We start from the raw sequence: 12985 nt of genomic DNA, 5'->3' as shown, positions 1-12985 counted from the left end.
TGTAGCTTGAAATAAAGATGTTCTACAGGTTTGCTTAATTTGCTAGTTGGAAAACCCTGAAAAATATTTTTATTTTATTTTTAAAACTTCTGACAGAATTTTATTACCCTTTGTGTGCTTACATGGCAAATTTCCAGTCACATAAGTAGCATTTTTGGCACTTACGCAGTTTGCAAGTCTAGTCCCCCTGCAGCTTGTGTGGGTAAGCATCTGCATGTACATTGAGCATACTCAGCAGACTGTGCATTGGTCTACATATGTGCACCTACTGAAGGTGTGTTGCCAGACAAAACCCACCCAGTTGCCAGCTTTCTAGGCAAGTGCCATAACCTCTCCATCACCAGGGCTAAAACAGTGGTTCTCAACCTTGTTAGACTCAAGACACCCCCAGAAAAATGCCAGCTCTTAATTTTCACTTGTTTCTTGACTACAGAAAAATAACAGCAATTCTTCCTTTGCAAAGAACCCAGAAAGGCCACAACAGATGAGAATGTTTTTGACAGGGATTTCTACTTGAAATCTCTGGGTTTATCTAGTGAATCGTGTGTAGGTCTTTGCAAGCTTAGTATTGTGCAACACACTTAAAAGAATCTCACGGCATCCCAGGGTGCTACCACACTCAAGTTTAAAACCACTGGGTTAAAACACAGGAGTGCCCTCCTCAGGACTCATACTCAGGTATGCGCACCAGTGCCTGGCCAATGTGCATCCTAATGCACAAGTTTAGTCTACACACACATGCTTACACATTCACCCTGAATTGTCAACTATGTGCAAGCGTGAAAAAAGCTTCTAACACAGCTAAAAAACTCCTGTTAAGGTCAAAGGGTAATAGAAGTCTGCCCTTTGTCCTCTCTTGAGCCATGGGTCTCAAGGTCATGTTCTACACCATGGGTAGCTAACCTGCAGCACAAGTGCCACAAGCAGCCTCACAGTGTGGCACACTTCTATCAGGTAGGGAATAGGTCAGCACAGCAGCAAAAAAGGCAAACACAGAAAGCAGAGCAAGAGATGAGGCAGAGAGCAGAGTAGGGAGCAGAAAGCAGAGCAGCGGACTGGGCAGATGAAGGGGATCTCAGCATAGCAGTTAAGGAGAATACGGGGCTAATTTGTGGCACACCTGCTGAGAAGCTAACCCCCATTCTACACTAATGCACCTACTAATTTCTGATAAAGCGAAGAATTATCAGAAGAATAAAACTCTTACTTATTCTCCGCTGGCAACACCAGCAACTTACTTGATAATTCTTGTTATAAGAAACATACTTCTTCAGTTTCAAGTAACAATATCATGTGCTTTTCTAATATTTACTTTGTATGAACAAATATCCACTTACCTTTTTTTTTTTTTAAATAACCATTATTGGTTATGTTATTGTTTAGTATGGGTAGCTTTTTAAAAGCACTCAGTGTTGCCCTAAGCTTTGACCTTTGTTTAAAGTTGACAACCAGAATTAGGCCAATACTGTGTGTTTTTGCTGATCTCACCCTGAACGTTTTTCAAAAGCAGCAGAGCCTAGCACTAAACATTGTACAAAAGCATAGTCAAACTGTACAATAAATAAAACAATATGTTAATAAATTGAAAAGACTGTAGTTTTTAATAATCTGACTCTTCTCCTAATACAATGAAGCTTCAGTTTAATGAGAGAGAATTCCACCAAAAGGAAATGAGATGGAAAAAAATTCTGATATTCACATAAGACAGAAACCACAAAAAGGCAGATATCAAACAGGTGTACAACTCAGAAATTCCAAGTGAACAAAAATGAAATCATTTAAAATACAGCAACACATCAAAATGGCTCTGGCCATCAAGCACTTTTTATAATCAAGTCTTTGGGCTGGTGAGGGTCATTTACAGTAGAGTAAAATCTAAAAGCAAATAGAATGTATCCAGGAAGGAGAGGAAGTACTGTGAAATCAAAATGAAGCCATTCAAGGATTTCACTCCATTTAACTAACCTCAGCTTACATCTTCCAGGCATTTACAAAGATCAGGTAAATGCGATTAACTCTTTGGTCTCCTGGATTCATCAGAGGACAGGAATCTTTCCCCCAGGGAAAAATCCTTCACAGTACTGCCCTCTCCCCATCACTGCACGTCCTCTGCCCCCACATCTAACCCCACTTCTTTCCTTCAGACCATGTCAACAAGACTAAATTCCTATAAATCACAGATGTACAGCATGCAGGTGTGTGGACTCACATATATGAGCTTTCAGTACCACCCTCCTCAGTTTTCCTCACAGCAGAACTATACAAGTTCTGATGCCTGTAAATCAGACATGTTTGCAAAAACGGGGTGGTAAAACAGACCTATAAAGAAAAGCTCCTGGTAGTGTTTCTCTTCAAATTTCTGGGCTAGGTACAAGGACTAAATTAGATTAATATTCTATTCTGACTTAAACTCCTTTGTATTAATGTACAAATGATCAGCTAATACAAAAAATCTGGTCCCATGAGCAACAATGGGTTAATGGATCAACTAGGCAACAGAATATTTGCCAAATCCACCCACACACACTCCACATAAAACAATGCTTTTTGATTTGCTGATACTGATGGCTTCCCCCACCCCCAAAGGGAAACAGAACAAAGCTCACAAAGTTCAGAAGATGTTCATGAAACTGAATTAAATCTTTAAAAATGTTTTGTGTAGCTGTAATATATGGCTAAGTACAGATGTTCAAAAGCCCCTGGTGGAAGCACTCAAACTATTATGCTTTACCTAAAGCACTATAAGTTAGAGCTGGAGTGAACTGAATAGATGTTCACTGTTCAGAAGGGGGGGCACAGAGCCTGCCCACACTGGCTAAGGCCAGCAGGCAAGGGCTGCTTCCACATGCCTCACAAGAGGCTGCCAAAGCGACCCCTCTCCCAAGCCCTGCCCCCCCACCAGCTAGCAACTGGAGGCAGTGGGTGGAGGGACCTCCTGTGCTGTGGTGCACCCCCTCACTCTCCCCCCCGCACCCGATTGCTGGGTTGGGTCGTGGGAGGGCTAGGCCAGGTCCATATAGCAGGGGACTCTCTTCCCCTACCCCCATTCCTGGCACAGCCAAAAACTGGGCTGAGCAGTCTTGTGCTGCAGCTGCTGGCTGCAGCTGTGAAGAGGCTGGGTGGAGGAGAGAGCCCCTCTGCCGTGCAGCCTGCCCCCTGCCCCCTCCAAATTCCAAGTATTGCCAAATATTGTTTTCATATCTGTTCTCCAGACAACAGCTGCAGGTGGAGGTGAAGTTTTCTATTTCTGCCAGGGGTCACGAGCTTCCAGCCTCCTGGGAGTCCATGTCCTCTCTCTTCTTTAGCACTTCCTCTAGTGGTTCTTCCTCCACAGTCCCTGAGGTCTCCTCCAGCACTGAATTGATGAACTCCTCATGGCAGAGGATTCTTCAGAGCCTCATCACCTCCTCCCATAGATCTCTTGCCTGTCCTGAGAGACACCACCAGGAGGCACTGCTCACACCACAGGAACCCCAACATGGCCATCACTGGAAAGAACCTGGAAGCCACAGTCCCCACAGCACCAAACTTGGATGTAGGGGCAACACATAGGGGGTGCACACGTGTGCATGCGCAACCCCTGCAAAAACGCAGTGGTGACACTGCCAGTGGTGCCTGCGGGTGATCGCCAACCAGTGGTCAGTGCTCACCAGTCCCCCACCCCCAACAGTGCTGGCAGTATCTGTGGGAGCTCACTGCCACTGGACTTCCACCACCACTGGCACAGCCATGCCCCCCCAGCTGCTGGGGCACATGGCATTCATGCTTGGACATAGGTGGAAGCCTCAATGATGAGCAGTCCTGCTTGGACAGAAGCCTCACAGGTGCAAGCAAAGGCCATGGCAGTGCTTCTGGCATTGTGACCTCCTCCAGCCATTTCCCTGAGTCTTTTAATCTGCCTTCTCTCTCTTACTGCCCTTCTTCCAAGGATACTTTCCCTGGCAAACTCACCTGGAAGCTGGCCTGTTGACTGCTCATTGGCCCCCAAAGGTTCCTTTTTTCCTGCTTCCTCACACCAAGCTGACAGACTCTCCCCTCGAAAGGGGAAGGAGGTGGGGGTCAAACTGATTTGCGAACTGACCTGCAAATTGCTTACTCTGTTTGCAACCCGTTTGCTGTGTCCCTGGTTGTTCAGGGAATCTCCTTTTATACCCTGCTGGGCCTGGACTGGCTGCACCCCCTTGTTAGGGCTTCTGTCAGGCGCAGGCAGCAATCACTCAGTAAGCAACAACCACTCAGCCAGCAATACTCTGAGCTTCTCAGCGCATGCCCCAAACACACATAGCTAACCAAAGGCACAGGCAGCTCTGGATCACTTACCTTCCCCGGGCAGGATCTGATGCCTGGTGCCTGGCTTCTCTTCCCCTTCCTCCTCTTGCTCCCAGCAAACTGCCTGCATGGCAATAGTCCACCAGGGAGCAGTGCCCCCTGAGATACTGAAGGACTGCACATTGGTGGTTTTATCTCAGGTGACCACCCAGAAATAAATTTAATTTAAGCTAGGTAGCCTAGCTTAAAGATAAAGCCTGGCCAGAAGCGTTGTAACTTCAAGATGCCTAAAGGGCATTTAGCACTAATTAATGAGCCATAACTTGTGATCATTCAAGTGTTAAGTGCTCTTAACATGATCTAATTATAATGTGTAACCTCACCCTAAATTATAAGTGTTCAGGGCATATAGAACCATATAGTGAGTAAATTACAGAAGAACAAGTTGCATGGTTGTGATAAAAAAAATGGATAACTTCACTGTGCTTATTATACAAAAGCATCACTAGTTATTCAGAATGTAATCAATAAGGAAGCTAAAAGCGATAGTACATTTCAGCCTAGCAGATGAACGCAACTCCCATTCACTAAATGTCTTTAATAAGATATTACCAAGGGTAAAATCCTGGCCCATTCAAGTCAGAAAGTTTCTTGACACTGACTTCAAAGTATCCAGAATTACACTCTTACCTTTTCCTTTTTTTTTTCTTTTTTTTTTGGTGGTGGGGAGAAAGGAAGAAAGGAGGTTTTACAAAACAAATGCCAGAGTTTCTCCTCCTCCGACAAATTGTCCTGTTTCCTCACCATAGATTGCAAGGTAGATGAAGCAGGGACACTTTCTATGAACTTGTGTAGTGTCTAGTTCAATATCCAATCTTGGCCTCTAGTCAATACTCTAATGAAAGTGAATTACAATAATAAAATTATTTAATTAATTTTAATGTGAGACTGAAAAGAAGGAGAACATCTTTCTGTTCCCCACTACCACCCTTCTGATGTATTTGTATAATGTTAGTGTCTATGATCAGAAATTTTATAGAAAAATTCTTGCCTCTTACTATTACCTGGTTTCCTCTAAAATCAAAAGCAATTTGCAATTATAGTTCCTTTTTTAAAAACAAATAGGTTTATAACAAAGCATGCAATGTGGAAAGCATCATATTTTAATATGCTTACAATATTTCCCTTTAAGATCCATAAACCTGTAATCTCTTCCCTCAAACAGTTCAAAATGTATCATATTTAATCAGCAATAAAATTATAAATATAATTCTTTATAATGTATCCTTCACCAACATACTCTAAATTCCAAATAAAAATGTGAAACAAATTGAATGTTTTCAGGCACTACAGCAGAAAGGCAGCTTGCCATGTTATCAGAATAATTTATGTTAAAAAATTCTAATGTGTCCAAAATGAAAATAATACCTCCATTCCAACTCTTAGTTTAGACAACTCCACTGTTACTTGATATGACATGACAGAGAGAAGATATTATCTTAAGTTGATGCTGATAGTCCCCTGAGTTGACAAATACAAGTTACTTAAATTCACTTTATGCTTGATTTTCTGTTCTGGTAAGCTATGCTTCCAACAAGAAAAGAAGGTAAGGCTAGAGACATAGGAACAAGGCTGTTAGGAAAGCTAAGGCAGATACAGAACTAGGGCTAGCATCAAGGATCAAGGATAACAAAAAGTCCTTTTTTAAATACATAGGGAGAATGAAGAAGGCCCCGGGTAATGTGGGGCCCCTGTGGGATATGTTTGGCAATCTGGTGGTCACACCAGAGGAGAAAGCAGACCTCTTTAACAATATCTTCGCCTCTATTTTCTTGTGCAGGGACCAGGACTCCCCTACCAAGATTCAGGACAGACTCGGGAGAAACTCCACCAAGCCTAGGGTCAGGGAGGACTGGGTTAGAGAACTTCTGAAAGGGCTCAATGTGTTCAAATCAGCAGGTCCAGATGCTCTCCACCCCAGGATGTTGAGGGAATTGGCAAGGGTAATCGCAGAGCACCTGGCACAGCTTTATGAGCACTTGTGGTACTCTGGCCAGATGCCGGATGACTAGAAGAGGGCCAATGTGGTCCCCATCTTTGTAAAAGGGAAGAGGGAGGACCCAGGCAACTATAGGCCCATTAGTCTTACTTCAATCCTGGGGAAGCTCTTTGAGAAGGTTATGAAGGAGCACATCTGTGATGGGCCAGCAGTGGGGATGATGCTCAAGGGCAACCAGCATGGTTTCATTAGGGGCAGGTCCTGTCAGACCAACCTGATTGCCTTCTGCGTCCAGTGATTTTGTGACCTGATCGTAGGCGTCATGGTGGATGTAGTCTTTCTGGACTTCAGGAAGGCCTTTGACACTGTCTCCCACCCCATTCTCATTAAAAAGCTAGGTGACTGTGGCACTGATGCCTACACAGTCAGATGGATTGCAAATTGGCTGAGGGGTCATACTCAGAGACTGGTGATGGACGGATCATTTTTGACCTGGAGGGAAGTGGGCAGCAGGGTCCCCCAGGGCTCGGTCCTTGGGCCCGCACTGTTCAATTTCTTTATTAGCAACTTGGATGACGGGGTGAAGAGCAGCCTCTTTAAATTCGCAGACGACGCCAAGATTTGGGATGAAGTGGGCACGCTAGAAGGGAAGGACAGATTATACCAGGACCTGGACAGGTTACAGGGGTGGGGAAATGAAAATAGGATGGGATTCAATAATGACAAGTACAGGGTGCTGCACTTGGGCGGTAAGAACCAGCAGCATACCTATAGGCTGGGGAACTCCCTTCTCGAAAGGACAGTGGCAGAAAGAGATCTTGGAGTCATTATCGACTCCAAGATGAACACGGGCCGACAATGTGAGAACACTGTCAGTAGGTCTAACCATACCTTGTGCATCCACAGATGCATCACAAGCAGGGCCAAGGTGGTGATTCTCCCCCTCAATGCGACACTGGTCAGGCTGCAGCTGGAGTACCGCACCCAGTTCTGGGCGCCGCACTTCAGGAGGTATGTGGACAGCATTAAGAGGGTCCAAAGGAGGGCCACTTGCATGATCCAGGGACAGCAGGGCAGACCCTATGAGAGGCTACAGGACCTGAACCTGTTCAGCCTTCACAAGAGAGGGCTGAGGGGGGACCTGGTGGCCATCTATAAACTTACTAGAGGGGGGACCAGCGGGGTTTGGGAGAGACCTTGTTCCCTCGAGCGCTTCCCGGAGTAACAAGGAATAACGGCCATAAGTTGCTAGAGAGTAGGTTTAGACTGCACTTTAGAAGGCACTACTTCACAGTCAGAGCAGCTAGGATCTGGAACCACCTTCCAAGGGAAGTGGTGATGGCTCCTACCCTGGGGGTCTTTAAGAGGAGGCTCAATGTTTACCTGGCTGGGGTCATTTGAGCCCAGTTTTCTCTCCTGCCCAGGGCAGGGGGTCGAACTAGAAGATCTACAAGGTCCCTTCCGACCTTACATCTATGAATCTGTGAATAAAGGAGATTAAACCACTATTGTATTTTCCTTATCCTTAGGCCAAACTCTAGGATCACTCTATTAGCTACTCTAAAACTATACCCAGCTGTCTGTAGCCCCCAGAGACACCTCCAGCAGCCAGAATTAGCTGGAGTGCTAACGGCACTTTGACCACGCAGACTCTTTCCTTAGACATTATTTTCTACTTTCCAGCATTGTTAGAGGGGGTTTACTTTAATTAAAGAAATAAATAGCCATGCTCAAAACGATACAACCAAAACAAGGTAGCACATTGCACACAACATTTTCCCCTTAGAGACAGAATCTGCAGCAGAAGCTAGTCACAGTGCTTGGTCCATTATAGGAAGGGGTTTGAATACGTTAGTGATGAAGGCGGATTAACAATTTAAAGAGAACAGAGCAGAATTATGCTAGCTCTCCAGCACACATAACTCTCCCCATGCCAAGGAACTCCCCAGTGGTTTGATCCCCTCATTTACTGCCCCTCTACATCACCGCAGAAGCAGAAAGGGGCTGGAAAGAAGACTCTGTAAACTTACCTACACTACTGTAGTGCTGCCCCTGGGATGGCTGCTATGCAGCACTTTCTGTCCATGGGCTCCTACTCCAGGATTGCCAAATCCCAGAAATCAGGCCATGCACTTAGAGTACGCTTGAGCACACACTGCAGTAACCATACTGGAGACAGTGAGCCTGACAGCGCTGCTTGGTGCCTGCTCAGGAGCTACATTGAGAGGTCATAACTTGAATTTGGCATCGGTGTAGGGGGGGGGAGTGAACAGGGAGTGCTTAATGGTAATAGGTTCAGCATGCCACAGAGGCTGTAGACACATACTGTACTTCATATCACTACATGAAGCAGGCCTGAGCTGAGGCATAACTAGTATATTTGGGGAACAGTGCTTCCTCTTGAAGCAAGATTCTGGCCAGCACCAACCTCATGGGTACTCCTAGGCCCTGGCTACCAGATTTGCTGCAGGGAAGGTGCTGAGTGTAGAGGGAGATGGAGGTGAGGAGGTACCCTCTCTTAGGCAGCACCTGGGGTGGCTTATGCTGTGCTCATCCAGCTATGGTTACACTACTGGTGCCCATCTTCAAATAAGTGGAGAATGAGAATCAATCAAGGAAATTATAGGCGAGTCAGTCTGACCTCTATATTTGGAAAGATTATGAAGTGTGTCAACAAGGAATCTATTCCAAAACACCTCAAGGATAAGAAGGTGATTAGGAACAGCCCATGTGAATTCATTGACAATTACCAAATTTACACATGACACCAAACTGGATGGACTTGCAGATGCGTCAGAGGATAGGAGCAGGATTCAGAATAGCCTTGAATAAACTTGAAAAATGATCGAAAAATAACTGAAGGAAATTCAACAAGGACAAATGCGAAGTCCTATACTTGGGACAGAACAAATGCAAAATGGGGAAAGACTGGATAGGCTTAAGTATTGCAGAAAACAACCTGGGGGTTATAGTGGACCACAGGTGGAATATGAGTATAAAGTTTGCTCTTGTTGCAAACGACTTAATAATATACAGCAGGGGTTGGCAACCTATGGCCCCTGGGCCAGATCCAGCTCACAGAGCCATTCAATCCTGCAAATCTGCGGCTTTGGCAGCATTCAGAAGCAGGAGCTCTTGACAGCATTGGGTGACATGGGCTTTGCCTCACTGCACTGTGCCATACTGTAGCCAGGTAGCTGGGCAGCAGGCAGCTTTCCATGCCATGCTGCAGCTGAGCATCAGGGAAAACTGGTGGCAGGGAGAAGCAATGGTGACAGCTGGGTCCTTCCACCAATCCAGGTATGACCTAAGCTTGGCCATCCTGGCCCACAAATCCACCACAGAATGCTGATGACCACTGGCACACTGGGTTAGCTTAACAGAAGTATTACCTACAAGTCAAGGGAAGTGATTTTTCCACTTTATTCAGTACTAATGAGGCCTCGTGTGGATCCTCTGCCCAGTCTTGGGAACTGGACTTCAAGAAAGATGTAGACAAATGGTAAGGAGTCCAGTGGAAATCAACTAAAATGATTAGAGGACGGGTGTAACAGGGGGCCTGCTCGGGGCCGATCTAACCATGGCCCGCCCACCTGCTCCTGGGCTAACCGCCCACCTTCTTGCCCGCCACGCCTTGTTGGTATAATTAATTAATGGAGGTTAATTAAGCAGGAGGCTGCCCATTTACTGCCCCGATGCCAGGGGGTGCTATCTGCGGCTCCTTTCCTCCCCTACACCGCAGCCCAAGCCTCGCAGATGGCATCTAGCTGTTCTCATCATCACCAGCCCCACACTGGGGCCCAGAATCCTCCTGATTGAACCCCAACCTAGAATCCTCTCCTCAGGCGGTCTCATCTGCCTTCATACTAGGCAGCATAGCTCCCTCAACCGCTTCCCCTTCTGGGTGTGATCTCCCCCGGGACCTTCGGCTCTCTAGCCCTGGCCCACCTTGAGGCCAGGTGGAACCCCAGGCCTGCAGCTCTTGGGTGTTCCTTGTGTTGGGCCCCTGGCCCTTCGACCTTTACCGGTCCTGGCCCCAGCATGGACCAGTCAGGGGAAGTCCAGACAGGCCTGAGTCTATGACCCTTACTCTTTCGCCGTGGGGTCCACCTTCCCGACTCTCCAACAAAGGGGTAAACCAGCTGGTTGTGGGGGCTTGGGGTTAAGGCGCCCTGACCCACCTTTCACCAGGGTGGTAACTGGCCTGGCATTTCCTGGGGGCTCCCACGCCACTGAGAGCTCCACCAGGACACCCACTCCGGACAGGGTGCAGTTTTAGGTCATACCCAGGACCAGGAGCCTCCTATCCATCCCCTACAGCCCCTCCCTTAGCTCCAGATGATATCAGCAGCTCTGCGGACAGACGATGTTGTTGCCTGGCCTCTAGCAGCTGAGCTGCCCTGTTTATATGGGCAGCCCCAGATGCCAAAATGGCTGCCCTCATCAGGCACCCAGCAGCTGCCAGCTCCAGGACATTAAAATGGCAGACACAACCAGTGCCCTGCCACAATGGGGAAATATGACTGGCATGGAAAGGTTGGAGGAACTGGGATGATTAATCTGGAGAAGAGAAGCCTAAGATGGTTGGTTTGATAATACCTTTCAAATACCTGAAACATTGTTTTAAAGAAGATGGTGATAGAGGATAATAATGGTCCTAATTGCAACAAGAGAAATTTAGGTCAGATGGTATGAAGCACTTCCTAATTCTGAGGGCAGTTAAGCATTGACAGAGATTCCTAGAGAGGCTGTGGAATCTCCATCCTTGGAACTTTTTAAGAGAAGATTAGACCAACACTAGGATGAGATGGTTTAGAGATGGATCATCTTTTCTTGAGCAGGGCATTGGATAACCAGATAACCTCCTAACTGGACTATTTTTTTTATAATTGAATGCATCTGCCTCCCCAATTCCCTTATGGGTTACATTACGTTAAGGGACTAGTGCACAGTTGCAATACCCCAGCAGGAGATCCAGGAAGCTTTATGCCTCAGGCAGGAACAGCACCTGTGAGAGCACAGTTGCTGATCTATCCATTGGCCCAGGGTATCCATTAGCCCCCTGTACAGAGGGGGTCCTTTTGTGTGCACATCAACTTTTCCTACATGAGCAGGGGCCTCAGTTACTTCCTTGACACTGCTTCCCACCACTCTGTGAACATATAAGCTTCTCATTTGCTGTATTATGGGAGAAGGCCAAAACTAATAAGGATGGGAGAGGAGTGGGGAGGTCATGGATGATACACAATTGAAACCTATGGAGATTCTCCATTAACAATAGTATAGCCCAGGATTATGCTATCTTTTTCATAGACCTTAGCCTCAGACTGGAAGATTGCAGAGGGCACAGTGCCATTCTTTCCTATTCACCTGGGGAACCCAGTGCTACTAGAATTAAGTAGCCCTTGTATTCAGTGATGCATAAGGACCATCTTCTTCATCCCTCTCTCTCCACTACCTTGTATCTGAGCAAAGACGGAGTATAACTGAATCCCATATATGAATCTGTTCCGTTGTTCTCTCAAAGGAAAAATATACTTGTGAAAGTATCTTAATCTGTGCCTTTGGAATAATATGCCCATCAGACTTCCTACTGGCTAAAGAAATTATGTTTATACCTAATATTTCAGATACATATTATAAAATAATGATTCTTCAACTTTCCAGGATCGAAGGAACGTTTTGAGCTTCCCTGTTAACAGTTTTTGATTGATATCAGAAGGGAAAATGACCTTTCTGCCTTGACTAATGTTCCTATCTGATGTTGATTACTGCAACCTTGCACATTTAAAGTCTGTTCATCTTTCTTGATCATCACTCTGTCGTTCCCCTCTCTAATTCTTCTCACTAACTCCTCTTCAATTGTACATCAAATACAAGTTTCCTGGTTGGTATTTTCAAAAAGCTAAAAAGATTAACAAAGATTAACAAACACAACTTCCATCAACTTTTGAAAATTCCATATCTCCAATGATACCTGCTGCTCATGGCTAGGTAGGTGATGAACTGTGACTATCCTTTTTCAATTCACTTCCCAAGTTCTCTCCCATACTTTTAATGACTTCTTTGGTCCTTTCAGTGCTCCCCTACTTCTACCCCATATTGAAATGCAAAAGCGAAACTGACAACAAACATATATCAAAACTCTGCCAATTCTTCACCATATCCATTGGTTTTTATGTTAGGTCCTCAACCCCTCACTCTATTCAGTGTTGGCTCTTGTACCACATTCTATTCAGTACTGATGAGGCCTTATCTGGAATTCCGTGTCCAGTCTTGGGAACTGCACTCTAAGAAAGACAAATGGGAGAGAGTCCAGGGGGAAAAAACTAACATGGTTAGAGGCCTGGGAAACACGACTTACAAAGGAAGGCTGGAAGAACTGGCTGAAAGAACTGGAGGAGAGAAGCTTTGTGTGAGGAGGAGGGGTTTATTAACAACTTTTGAATACCTACCTCCCTCACCATTGAAGGCCTTCCAGTTGTCCATGCCCTTGGCCATTTTCTTTACTTCCCATTCACTCCTGCCTTTTGTCGAGCCAAATCCTGCAAGTATTTACCCTGTAAGTACCTTACACATGCTAGTTTCGATCCTGAAAACAAGCACACGCAAACCCACATCGTGCCCGCTGTTCCAATATAGCCAGTGGAACTACCCCATGGGCTGATCTAGAATTTTGAAAAGGGGATGGGTGCAGATGGTGAGGTGAATCAACAC

The 12985-nt window shown here is 45.8% G+C and overlaps 1 long non-coding RNA gene across 4 annotated transcripts in view; it reads right to left on the bottom strand.

The window, feature by feature from the left end:
- Window positions 1–12985, bottom strand: part of LOC132246413 (uncharacterized) — a 123263-nt gene that overhangs the window by 107224 nt on the left and 3054 nt on the right. For all 4 annotated transcript variants that reach the window (XR_009457657.1, XR_009457656.1, XR_009457655.1 and 1 more), the window contains exon 2: window positions 12724–12813. This is a non-coding gene — a long non-coding RNA (uncharacterized LOC132246413). The remainder of the gene's footprint in view (window positions 1–12723; window positions 12814–12985) is intronic.

Source organism: Alligator mississippiensis, chromosome 1 (assembly GCF_030867095.1).
Source record: "Alligator mississippiensis isolate rAllMis1 chromosome 1, rAllMis1, whole genome shotgun sequence".
Lineage (NCBI taxonomy): Eukaryota > Metazoa > Chordata > Crocodylia > Alligatoridae > Alligator > Alligator mississippiensis.
This window is presented reverse-complemented; position numbering and strand designations above follow the sequence as displayed.